This window comes from Crocodylus siamensis, chromosome 8, assembly GCF_052110815.1.
Source record: "Crocodylus siamensis isolate JL-2025a chromosome 8, ASM5211081v1, whole genome shotgun sequence".
NCBI classification, from domain to species: domain Eukaryota; kingdom Metazoa; phylum Chordata; order Crocodylia; family Crocodylidae; genus Crocodylus; species Crocodylus siamensis.
The window spans coordinates 62,872,649-62,884,663 of record NC_143402.1 but is presented as its reverse complement, the minus strand read 5'-3'; the positions used below and the strand labels follow the sequence as shown (position 1 = coordinate 62,884,663).

Genomic DNA, 12,015 nt, shown 5'->3' with positions numbered 1-12,015 from the left:
TGAAATGAGCGCAGGTCCATGTGTTTAAATTGTGGGCTATGAATCACGGTGGGCCACACTCACAGCAACTACTGTTGAGAACAACAAGCCCCATGGACCCTAATCCTGTGAAAACTTATTCGTATAAACAGAGATAAGCACATATGAATGAGTGCAGAATTGTCAGAGTTCTGGTTCTCCCCTTCACTTGGAGCTGCTTAATCATATTAAAAGAGAGCACATTAATGCCTTTCACGATGCATTTTCCTCAGTCAGGCCATACAGTTTGCCATGGGGATGTTATGTAGCTATGAATGACAAAGGAGGTGGTCTTTGAGATCGGTGGTGGGAGGGAAGACATTCACAACATGTGTACTCTGCCTAAGCAGAACTGGTCAAAACATCTGCCTTTTAAGCTTTTTCCCCAGCACAAATTTGGGTCTTCAATGGACCATAAATTTGCAAGGTAACTGATTGCTTTCCTCAAAAAATACATACTATTTTTGAGAAACAGATTTTTTTTTATGGAATAAAACTTATTATGAAAAAGTCTGAGAACCTCTGGTGGGGTTATCATCAAATTCTAACCAGCACTCTCCAGTTTCTTCTCCGAGACAGCCCCCTATATCTGTACAGACTGTGAAAGAAAAAACTCAACTGACATCTTCTGGAAGACATTCAACAAGAAGAATGAGAGGCCTAGCCGAGAATGAAGATCTCTTTCCATTCCCTTCCTTGAAAAATAACTTTATTAAAAATTAATTAAAAGCAAGTTAGTGGTTCACTACACAGATTCTCTAGGACTGTCCATAGAGACCAACATTTTGCCCAGACATACAAATGCATGACAGGCACTGGAATTATGAAAAATTCGCCTGAAAGAGTTAAGAAGATTTTCTGGGGCTGCACGTATGTGCGCACACACACACACACGTGCACACACGTAGAGCCACAAGAATATTAAAGGCAGAAGTAAATAAAGATACCATCATATTATGATTTTAAAAGAAAGTAGCAGCGTGACTCAAGAGATCAGTACTACAAAGTATGGTATGGATCATGACTTAGTTAGGACGGTCTCAATTCTAGCTGGAAATGAATGTGGCCTTACATTCATTTGTAATGAGCAAGAAATAAAGGCAAATAACAAAGCTTTTAGCTAAAAAGACATTATGACCTGCCTAGAAGAACGTAACCTCCCTTTTACATGCTGGATGAGCAACATCTGCATAATTATTTTTGTATGGAAGAACTGTGCAGCAAAAAACTTGTCTTCCCAGTGTGTAAATACACCGCACAAGCTCGGTGTGGCTCTAACCATATTCTATTAAATACCTAGGTACAGCAGAGCTGCATTAGTACCTGACAGCTCTCCTGTCAACATGGCACTGAATTCTTGACCCCAGTGTACCACTACCTGGTACCTCTATTCTTACCTCTGTTTGATAATGCTGCACCTCATTTCCATATGCTTGCACCTATATTTTACTTATGTGCTTACCTGTAAACATTCTTTATAAAGTGAAAAATTCAGCAGGTTCAGTGTTTAAGCAGCACTGTAAACTACCACAGCAATATGTTCACTACTGTATTGAAATATTATTTATGGATACAAACTTGCCAAATATTTCAGATGCTTTATTTGCATTCTTCGCAAATATGTCTGCAATCTCAGTTGTACAGTGGTCCCTTTTTAAAGCATTCAGTGCCAATAACATTTTCCAGAGATTTTAAAACTTTCTTGTTTTTCTCTGGTTTCCACTGCTGCTGTTCACATTACCCACTCTGGCCTGTGAGACCAAAGCAGAGCATTTAGTTGTGACTATTTAGTTAAGGTCTTGTAGAAATCAATTATTTTATGGAGGGCTGGGTGGCATTTTTCCTACCCTCTTTATTTTTGCATTAAAAATTGATTAACAACAGTTAAAATCAAGAAAACTTGAAAATTCAAGCAGCTGTTTTGCCATTTCTTAAGTTACATAATGCTGCAAAAGGCCAGGTTCCTTTCCTTTCAGTCATCACCTCATCAGTTTTTCCTCTTTTGATTCAGATAATATATTCCTTCACCTGGGGAGTGATTCTGCTCCCAGTAAAGACAATGGGAGTCTTTCCATTGACTTCAGGGGAAGTTGAATCAGTCTCCTGGCTGATTTAATCCATTCCTTACCTTTACTTCATTCTTGCTCTGAAGGCTAAAATTGATAAGGAATGTCAACCCAGGATCCTTCCAAGTCAATGGCAAAATTCAGTCTGGGCACCTGACACATGCAGCCAAACTTTGCCTGACCTTCGGTTACCAAACGAAAGGTGTGTCTAACATACAGCCTCTGAGGACGAAGGCCAGGTATCAGCCAGTGGGTCTTTTTCCAAGCCCTATGTGTAGTTATCCTCTCCTCAGCCCTTTCATTATAAAGCAATGTGTCAACACTGGTGAAAAAGTGAGAAATAATCAAGGGACAAAGTATTAGAAACATAGGTAATGAATCATGGGGAAATCAAAGTGGAAAAATATGGCTGAGCTCTTGAAGGAAAAAATCTGCAATGCTCCATGGGAGGCAAATATTCATACTTCGAAAACAGGACTGATAGGATGATAATGAGCAAATCAGATGAGAGTGGAAACTAATGCAGCTCTGATTTGCATGTGGGGAGGCACATCACAGTCCTGCTCCTAGGGGCTGTGAGTTCACACAGAATACGTCTCTCTGTACAAAGGAAGTGTTAACCAGTTGGAACAAATGCAAAATGCACAAGAAAAGTAATTGAGGAGTCAGTGAGAGTGACACGGGTACAGAATTTGTACAGAGAGGTAGGTTGTGGGTGAATAGGATGTTACGATGCAATAACCACAAGCAAATTATCCGAACACAAACCTAATTGTCAGCTTTATTGCTCTCCTTACATAGGTATAAATTAATATATCTTTACCTCTGATTGCTGTCTCCCAGCTTCTTTGTGTGGTAGAGTGACTAGCGTGTCAAATGTACATATTATGGGGGGTGGGGAGCTACAATCAGGCACGGTACCTGCATCACAGACTTCCCCTCTCAGACACTTTTCTGAGGTAGGTATCTGCAAAAGAGCCATGAAGTGGGAGCAATAATATGTGGATTCTCGTCTCAGGACATGAACTACTCTCTCAATAATATTAAAGAATATTACAAATGCATTCACTATTTTTCCAACTTGTGATCAAAGAAGTGACTGTTCATCTATCAGACAAGAGGAAAGAGAAAACTATCTAGGCTTCATTTTTAACAGATGAGAACTCAACCCTTAGCCCTGAAGAGCATTTTTATGCCCAGTTTTGCCTGATTTTGTCATTTAACAAAGTCTGGCTTTCATGCATCCTCAAAAGGTGCACACATTGCTGTTGAGCAAGACCTTTCCTACGTTACTAGGTTCCCAAATCATGCCCTTGAATCCTCTTTTGTCCCCTGTTCCTACGACTGCCACTGCCTCCTAAAACTATGAACACCATCTTTATAGCAAGTGCCCAGTCCTTGGGACCATCTGCACAAGAAATGTCCAGTGAAGGCAACAGGAGCTGTATGCTTAAAAAGGTTACACAAATACAATATATGGTTTCATTTTTTCTTTACATGATTGGTATGCCTGAAACAAGTTCCCATTGGATGATGGACTGATTCACAGTTAATGTTTTCTCATCACAAAGATGAACGCCAAAGAGCTTGTCCTTCTGCCCTGAGCAGGGAGCGGACTAGATGATCTTGTGAATTCATAGTCATAAAGACTTCTAGCCTTACTTTTCTATGATCCTAACCCTAAGGTATCTTTTTATTTCCAATGGCTTTTAGGCAGCATAAACCAGATAACTACAGTATTGTTAAAAGGATCAGTCTTGAATAGGTCATTCTTCTTCCAAGATTATATACCGTGTGTGGTCAAAGAGTTGCTTGATTATTTTTCCGCCACTGCTATTTATTTTTTAATTAAAGAAATGTGTGTCTGGAAACTGGATACAGAACTTACACCCAGTTGTTTATGCAATAAGCAGAACTCAAAGCATACGCAAACTATTTACTTTGGGCTAGACTTAACCAAAGGTCCCTTATATATTTCCTTCATTCAAAAGACTCCCAGTTGTGCCTTTTATGGAGACCATCCATATATAAAAGAGCTAAATCCTATGGCGAAACCTCTCAAGTACAAAAGAACAGAAAAACAGTCTTGAACTTCTTTGCAGCAAATGGGGATATAAACTAGTTTATAAATAAATATCTGAGCTACTGTAAGGCTCATTTATTGCTTTCAGTTACTTTAAAACCCAAAGCAACAGCAAGTAGGAACCAATAATATACAATATTGCAGTGGCTTCTGAGGGTGCTATGCAACTGATTTATGAGATCACACTTCAGTTTTAGGGAAAAGTGCACGTGGTAGTTTGTTGTTTGTTTTGGTAGGATGTTTTACTTAAATCTGCACAAGTCCAAATGGAAAAAACAGACTGCTACTTTTTGGAGCTAAAATTTTGCAAACAAGAGTAACATTCTAGCAGCTAGATATGGGTCATATACAATCTGTATAGGAAACTAATTCTTGTACAATTAGTAAAGGAAACAGTGCTTTGTTGCCAGGGCTGTTTTGGATGTAAACCAACGTAGTGAAAAAAACCAACAACCTTTTCCCTCAATAACAACAGAAAGCCTATATGGATCAAACGCCCCAATTCTTATTCAGACGAATCTCCGTTTGAGGGAGCCCTTCCCTTGTTGGGAAAGAAAACAGCATTTCTGTCAGGCTGGGTTTTTTTTGTAAAACTAAGATATTAGAAGAGGTTCAAAATCTTGAAATGTCAAGAAATAGTTCTGGTAAAGACAGTTTAGTGGGCAGAATATAGCCATGAAGGCCAGATATCCCCAAGATATACCATTTATCACTTACCTCCAGAGAGAGATCCTACAATTATATGCCAGTCCTAGAGCTATTACTATGGATCTACCAAATTCAAGGCAGAAGTGGAGCGTATGACAGCCCCTTTAATCTTGCATGATCCCCCACAAGCCCTTCCCCCCCACTGATTGGCAGAGAGCCCCACCACTCCCCCCTGACCAGCAGGGAAGTGAAAACCATGGTTTTAAACATGGCATGGGTTTTGCCTCCCCTCCAGTCAGCAACAAGCATTAGGGCCACCAGGGCCCCTCAGCCAATCACCAGTGGGAGGCAAAAATGGCACCATATTTAAAACCAAGTTTTCGCCTCCTCGCTGATCAGAAGTGAGCTGCAAGCGCAGCCCCTTCACCAATCAGCAGTGGAGAGGTGAGTGGGAGCACCTTCAAGATTAAAGGAGGCGCAGCCCACTTCCACCATGAATTTGGTAGGGCCCTAAACATAGAAAATGGCTTTTTACTATATCTATTCCAAATACCAGTCTATTGGAATTTCTACTGAAAAAGCCTCTAAAGACTTGGGCAGCCTAAGAATATTATTTTTCGACTGGGTCTTCTGGGAATTTTGTTGCATCACAATTATCTTTCATCTTGATATGTCTTAAAAATATGATTTAAAGCTGGGCTGATAATTTACAGCATGCAGCAGAACATTTTTATAAACTCTGAGAGCAGGGAACTCTCATTCCAGTGAAATACCATGGCTTTGCTATGTTTCTTTTCCACCTTCCTAATTACTGTAATGCAAAATACAATTCCAGTTATCTTGAACCTACACACAGACACACACACACACACGTTCTTTCGAAAGTTTCATTGTAGGAGAGTCCCATAGCTGCACGGCCGTGCAAAACTACAAAACACATAACAAATCGTCTTAATGACACTTTTTTCAGACTTCACGAATGATGAAGGGAAATTTTAGCCCATTCTAATGTAGTCCTTTTGTACATTTTACTTCTCTGTCTGAATTTGCTACATCCAAATTTGCTCTAAGGCTTAGAAATTATTTTTATGCACCTTGGATCAATTCGATCTTTGCACATCAGATGAAAATAACTCAAAGTATTGTAGCATAATGTAAGAAAATGAGGTTAATGTCAAACAGAAGTAGACACCACCTCAGCTGGATAGACCTTCCAGTCTGTCTCAACTGGAACCACAAAGCTAATGAGCATGACCATTCTTAGACAGGATCCAAAGATCATAATCAGCATCAAAGTGCCAATCTCATTCCACCTGTTTATCATTACAGTTGAACCACAGGAGCTATTTGAGTCTTTTAATTCCAAACATGTGCTTCACAAATCAATTCTGAATCTCTGTACTGCAAAAAAGTTTCGGTATTCAAAACATTAAAGTTTTAATAAATTTGAAGTGCTTGTTTTGTGTGTTTAATTAAATTCAAGCTGTCATCTTAATGAGGCTTGATACAAATATGAGCAAAAAGTTAATCATATAGTAAATAAGAATGACGTATTTCACCGTTTTATAGCATGCTAAAATGTGGGATTTCTAACAAGCCAAATATGCTAAGCTACACACACACACACACACACACACACACACACACAGTTTGTGTACGAAGGAAACATATGTATCAGATCTACTGTAAAAACTGTACTTAGTTGCAATTCATCATGCTTTAATTATATCAACCAATGAAAAAACACCTCTCTTTAAAAATCCAAACCAAAAAAGTACAATGGAAAAGTTGATAAAATCAATTATTTAAATTGGGCTTAGACTTCCTGATTTAAATCAAGTTGATTTAAATCAATCTATGCTGGAAACCGAGGCTGTGTGTAGACTAAATGAGAGGCATGTGTGCACGACACTTTAAAGTGGGCTAAATGCTTTTGCACCACTTTAATGATGGCAGTGTTTGCACACTGCTGTAGGAAATTTGGCAGTGTAATGCACCTTAAATGACTTGGGGTGCAGCAAGCTAAAACTCCTTCGAGGCGTTTTAGTTTGCTGCCCCTACAGCCACGGAGCAAAACACTGGGCTCTGTGCAGCTCTGTAGGAAGCCCTGCAGGCAGCCTGGCAGCAGACCAGGAAAGCTTCACCTAAGAAAAGCGATGAGCCCAATCTTCACACCCCCCGCCCCCGCTGAGCCTGCTTGACTGCCTGAACTGCAGGAGTGCCCAGTGCTTCCCTCCACGGCTGTGGTGCCCCCCCCCGGGACCACCCAAGCCAGGTGCCTGCAGGCAGGTGCTGCCTGGGGAGGCTGGGGCCTGCCACTGCCATGGAGGGAAGCACCAGCTCCACCCCCCCACAGCCCAGGGATCGCTCTGCTCACAGGTAGCTTGCCTTCCCCTCCCCACCAGAGAGGCAGGTAAGTCAATGGGATGTGTGCACAGCACAGGGGTTTAAATCAGCCCTAAATTGGAGCGGTGTTTTTTAAAACCCACTGCTTCAATTTAGGGCCCCCGTTTTGTCTACACACGGCCTGAAAAACTTATGTTGACAATATTTTCAAGTGCGAGGAAGACCTAAATCATATGGTCTGTACTGCAAGTGCTGAACACAGCAACTTCTTTGAGACTGCGATTAACAAACAATTTTCCATCGTTTCTTTAAATTAGAAGTCATTTTATTATAGGTGAAAAATATGGCTGCATGAAGGAAGAAAGGCTCCATTTTCAAGCTCTCTCTGGATATTTAATTAATTTGGGTATAACTGAAATCTTCTTCTCTTTTGGTTATCTTTTCTAAATCATATTGGCAGCAATCCATTCTTGCCTAGCAGGTGTTGTACATGATTCTCTCCTTGACTCTGTTTCCCTCACTTCATTCCCTGATTTTTTTTCCTTAGTATATTCTGTACATTACTAATACACAGCAAAAATGAAAAGCTCCCTTTTGTGGTACAGATACAGGATTATAGCAGTAGTAGATCTCTATACAAGTTCTAGAGATCCTATGACTGATACACAAAAGTGGTTGGCAGATAGAAAAGGCCAGTATATTAGATTACAGCAGATGACTTAAATCCATTAAGTAGATAGATACTATGCTACAAGGAGGGAATGTGCTTTTTTTAATGCTTCATGGTATGCCACTCATGGACAGGTTTGGCACACAAGAGACCTCAGAGCCTTTACAGGGCTAGGCATTTGGGGATGCCTTTTTAGAGTACTGGCATTTGGGGTGCATTTTTAGCGGTTGTTTCCACAACAGTTCCATCAACGTAACTGCAACTAAAGCTTGCTCGGTTCATGTCTTGCTGCTTTCCAGTTGACTGTTTGAAGCTCTATTTTGAGCAGGGCTGAAGGGAAATGTGAATACTGAAGTACTCCCTCTTTTAGCCGAAGTTTGATGAACAAAAACAGAGTAGACAAGACAGCTCCAACCCCCCCGGCATATGTGGCATCCCCCAAAACATTTGGTTTTCATCTCTGGCTGCAAATTACAGACAAAACTGAAGTGCTTTAAACAACAACAAAAGAACTGTTCAATTTCACTGCTGCAGAAATGCTATACCAGCCCAATGGCAACTGTCTGAATCAAGAAGCAACATTTCTTAAGTATACTGAGGTTATGATACTGAGTTCATAGAAGGTACTAGTTCAATAAGTTTTGCTAGATTGCTCACAGTTTAGCAAAAGCACTGAGATCTGGATTTTTTCCTCCACTCTTTGGAAACAAACACCATTTCTTAGTCACCATCTCTGTATCTGAGGGAGAGGAAAGTATATTGGCTAGGTCAGGTCTTTTACCCTTAGAACATCATCACTATTCAATTTCAAACAACTTTACAAACATTCAGGATAATTTGTAAGGGCCTTTGAACAAATGAAGACTGCTTCTTCTAGAAAAAGCCTCGAGTTCAGTTTTTGAAGAAGTTGCACTATCAAACATTTCGCCATCATCTGATCGGTACAGGGAATCTATGAGTTTTAACAAGCCCCAGCCCCTCTAAATACTGGATATAGCCGCTTTTTTGTAATCATCAGCACTTCACGGGCGCCCAGTCTTAAGCGCTACAAACTTGCTGGCACAATAACCCATAATGAAAAAACAACAACGTTTAGGATTTTTTCCATTGTTCCTAACATTTAAACTGCAGGTTAGATCTTTAAAAAACCCCAAACCCTAATTCCCATTTTCAAAAGTTCCTTGATTTCAGTTTTCTAAAGCTATCTATGGATAAATAATCCCCTTTCAAACTGCATCATGGGACCAGCAGCCAGGGGATTTTTTAAAGTTCCCAAAGCAGGTACGAATTCCTCGCCTCCTGGCACTCCCTCCTTTCCCCTCCATGTTCAGCAACATGTCTCCTCCTCTCCCCTTCCATTAACCCCCTCCCCCATCCACCACCACTGCTGGCTGATCTGGGGGCAGGGAAAGCTCAAGAGCCCCTCCTGCCCTGCTCCAGCTGAACTGCATAGGGAGCTGGGCTCAGTCAGGGACAGTGGCTGTGGAGGCAGCAGGTGGGTTTCTCCTTCCAGCCCAGGTGTTCCTTTCCAAGCTCAGAAGTAGGCACAGGGAAGGGACCCCTTGTGCTGGCACCATGACAGCCACTGTTCCCAGCTGAGCCCAGCTCCTGCTGAGCATGGGGCAGATGAGAGGGGGTGCTGGGATGGGGGAGGGAGGTGTATTCTTACCCGATTCGGGGACTTAAAAAAATCCCCTGGCTGCTACTCCCACAGCATGTTCTGCCCACCCCAGTGAGAGTGGAGAGTTAAGAGCAGGGGGTGCAGCTACTCTGTCAGTGCTGGTCGCTGCCCCCATACCCCCTTTACAAAATCCTGGATCCATCCACAAAAACATCTGAATGAGCTTCATCCTATGGGATGCCAATGGGATGTAAGTACTTGAGTCACAGTAGCAAAAACTTGAAAATGAACTCTGTTTAAAATGGGACTTGTGTAGAGACGATGGACCTCATTCATATCAGTGCCACTTTGCTTCAGGAAATGCTGTTTTACTGGTCTGGTATGACAGATTTTGTCCTGTTAGATTCCTAGTACCTTTTCATAAAGGAGGCGTTTTATTTTTTTTTTAAGAAGCTTGTGCATTTTCACTCAGTTCTTGGCTCTTTGCTTAGAAATGCAAAAGTGCTCACCTTTTCTATTTGTAGATTCAAGATCAAGAATACCATTTCCAGGTACCATCTAAACCACACCAATGTTTTTAGCTTATCCTGTATAAGTAATTTCCCTCCTGCCCTCAGTGGCTCATTTTATGGTTTTAGGGATATAAGAGGTGAAGCAACCTCTGGTGCAAAGGAATTTTTTTAACCATTGGCATAATTTAGAAATTAGTCACAGATTAGTTGATAGTTTTCTAAGGGAAAGGAAAAATTAGCTCAGCTGAGCATAATTTTTTTACTATTGATTAGAATAAGATCTGCTTTGTGGGAACTAAAGCAGATTATATTCACACATTTCTTTCAAAGCAGATGGTATAAGCTTGTGGCTTGCAACCAAGAAATGGTAAGTTTTGGTTCTGTTCCAACATTCTGCCACTGACTTGCCAGAAGGCCCCAGAGCAAGTCATATAATCCCACATTTTGACTGACTGAGAACTTAATTTGAATACCCTAGGGCCTAATAGCAAGACATGCTATATGACAATATCAGCCAAAATCAACTGAGATGGCTACAGAAATGTGATTTTAATCACTAGATGTCATCCCCCCGCTTAACTGTCACAATGCATTCATTCCAACAGCAATACTTTACAGCATACTAGTCAAGTGAACTGGACAAGTGTGCATTTAGGAAAATGCTGCATCTACAGCAGGAAAGTATGTTTTCTAGGTGTGTCTGGTATGGAATTCAGTAATCAATGAGTTAATGCTCAAAGCTGTGTTTCAATACCAAAGCAAACCATACTGAAATATACTTAATTACAACCTTGATAGAAGCAAAATAATATCACTGCCTGCAGCACTGCCAAAGCAAACGTTATGTAAAGGTCAGCTGGAAAGAATGTCAGGATTTGAGTTAATTAGAACCACACCAGCAATGCTAGCATATTGCTGAAGCAGGTCTGCTTAATCCATACTGCAAAAGAGGCAGGTCTGAGTTTCTCAGCTGCAAAACAATAAAAACAATATTATTCTTCTCCTGCCCTTTCAATCTGCTTTGGGGTGGCATCTTCAAGTTATCACTCTGTACTGCTGCACAGGATGTGAAGTTCTGTGCGAGTCATTTTGAGAGGTGGGTGGCAAGTGCAATACAGAATTAGAGTCATTCTGTCTTGCCATCCAACCGCCTTTTGGATTGGTACATAGAAAAAATTAGATGTGGTGATGGGGTGCAATGGGCATCACAGCCTGCTTTCTGTTGTTCATTTCAAAAGTTTCTGCTTGTGTCTCATTTGCACACATGCCCTCCCACATCTCATCTATGAAGATAATACCTAATCCTTACAGAGTCATCAGCTGCAAACTACGGGGAACACAAGCCAGTTAGGGGAATTCACACAACACTCTGAGAAACACTGACTGAAGAGTACATTTGCATAGAAACCACACAGAATCATGCACATAACACTGAGTGACGAAGGCAAAAATACTCTGAAGCAGACACTTCCATCCTTCTTAAATTAATAAAACTTCCCAGCTGCCCAACATTTAAGCTTCTCTTTACTTAACAGTTACTTCAACCTCCATACTACATTCATAGATATGAGGAGGATGGCACTGGCATGGCATATAGGAGATTTGCATTGCATTCCTGCTGCCACTGATTCTCAGTGAGAGTGCCCTATTTTCACCCACTGAATCTCGTTGTGGGCATATTAATTTATTTTATTTAACTTTCTCCATGGATGTATGTGATCTGAGGAGCACTGGATTAATCAGGTTCCCATATCTTCATTCTCCTGCCTTCCCACCCATATTTTTTTCTGAAAAGAAAACATATTTGGTAATAAAATGGATGTTCCATGACTGTTTATAAGAAACCGTCATCCAACATTAGCCCTGGAGCCTTTATCTCATAAAGTTATTAGACAAAAAGAAAATTATATGAGAGCAAGGCATTTAAATGCTTAGAGAAACCTCTCCACTGTCATTGTTAATTATAAGTAACTACTACACTTTGAAAGACATGCATTATATTTAAATGCTTTATTCATGTACATTTTTTATTCTATGTTTAAGCAGTCATG

General features: G+C 40.7%; 1 protein-coding gene across 5 annotated transcripts in view; it reads right to left on the bottom strand.

The window, feature by feature from the left end:
• Window positions 1–12,015, bottom strand: part of QTGAL (queuosine-tRNA galactosyltransferase) — a 316,692-nt gene that overhangs the window by 24,734 nt on the left and 279,943 nt on the right. The gene's annotated exons all lie outside the window — the stretch shown is intronic.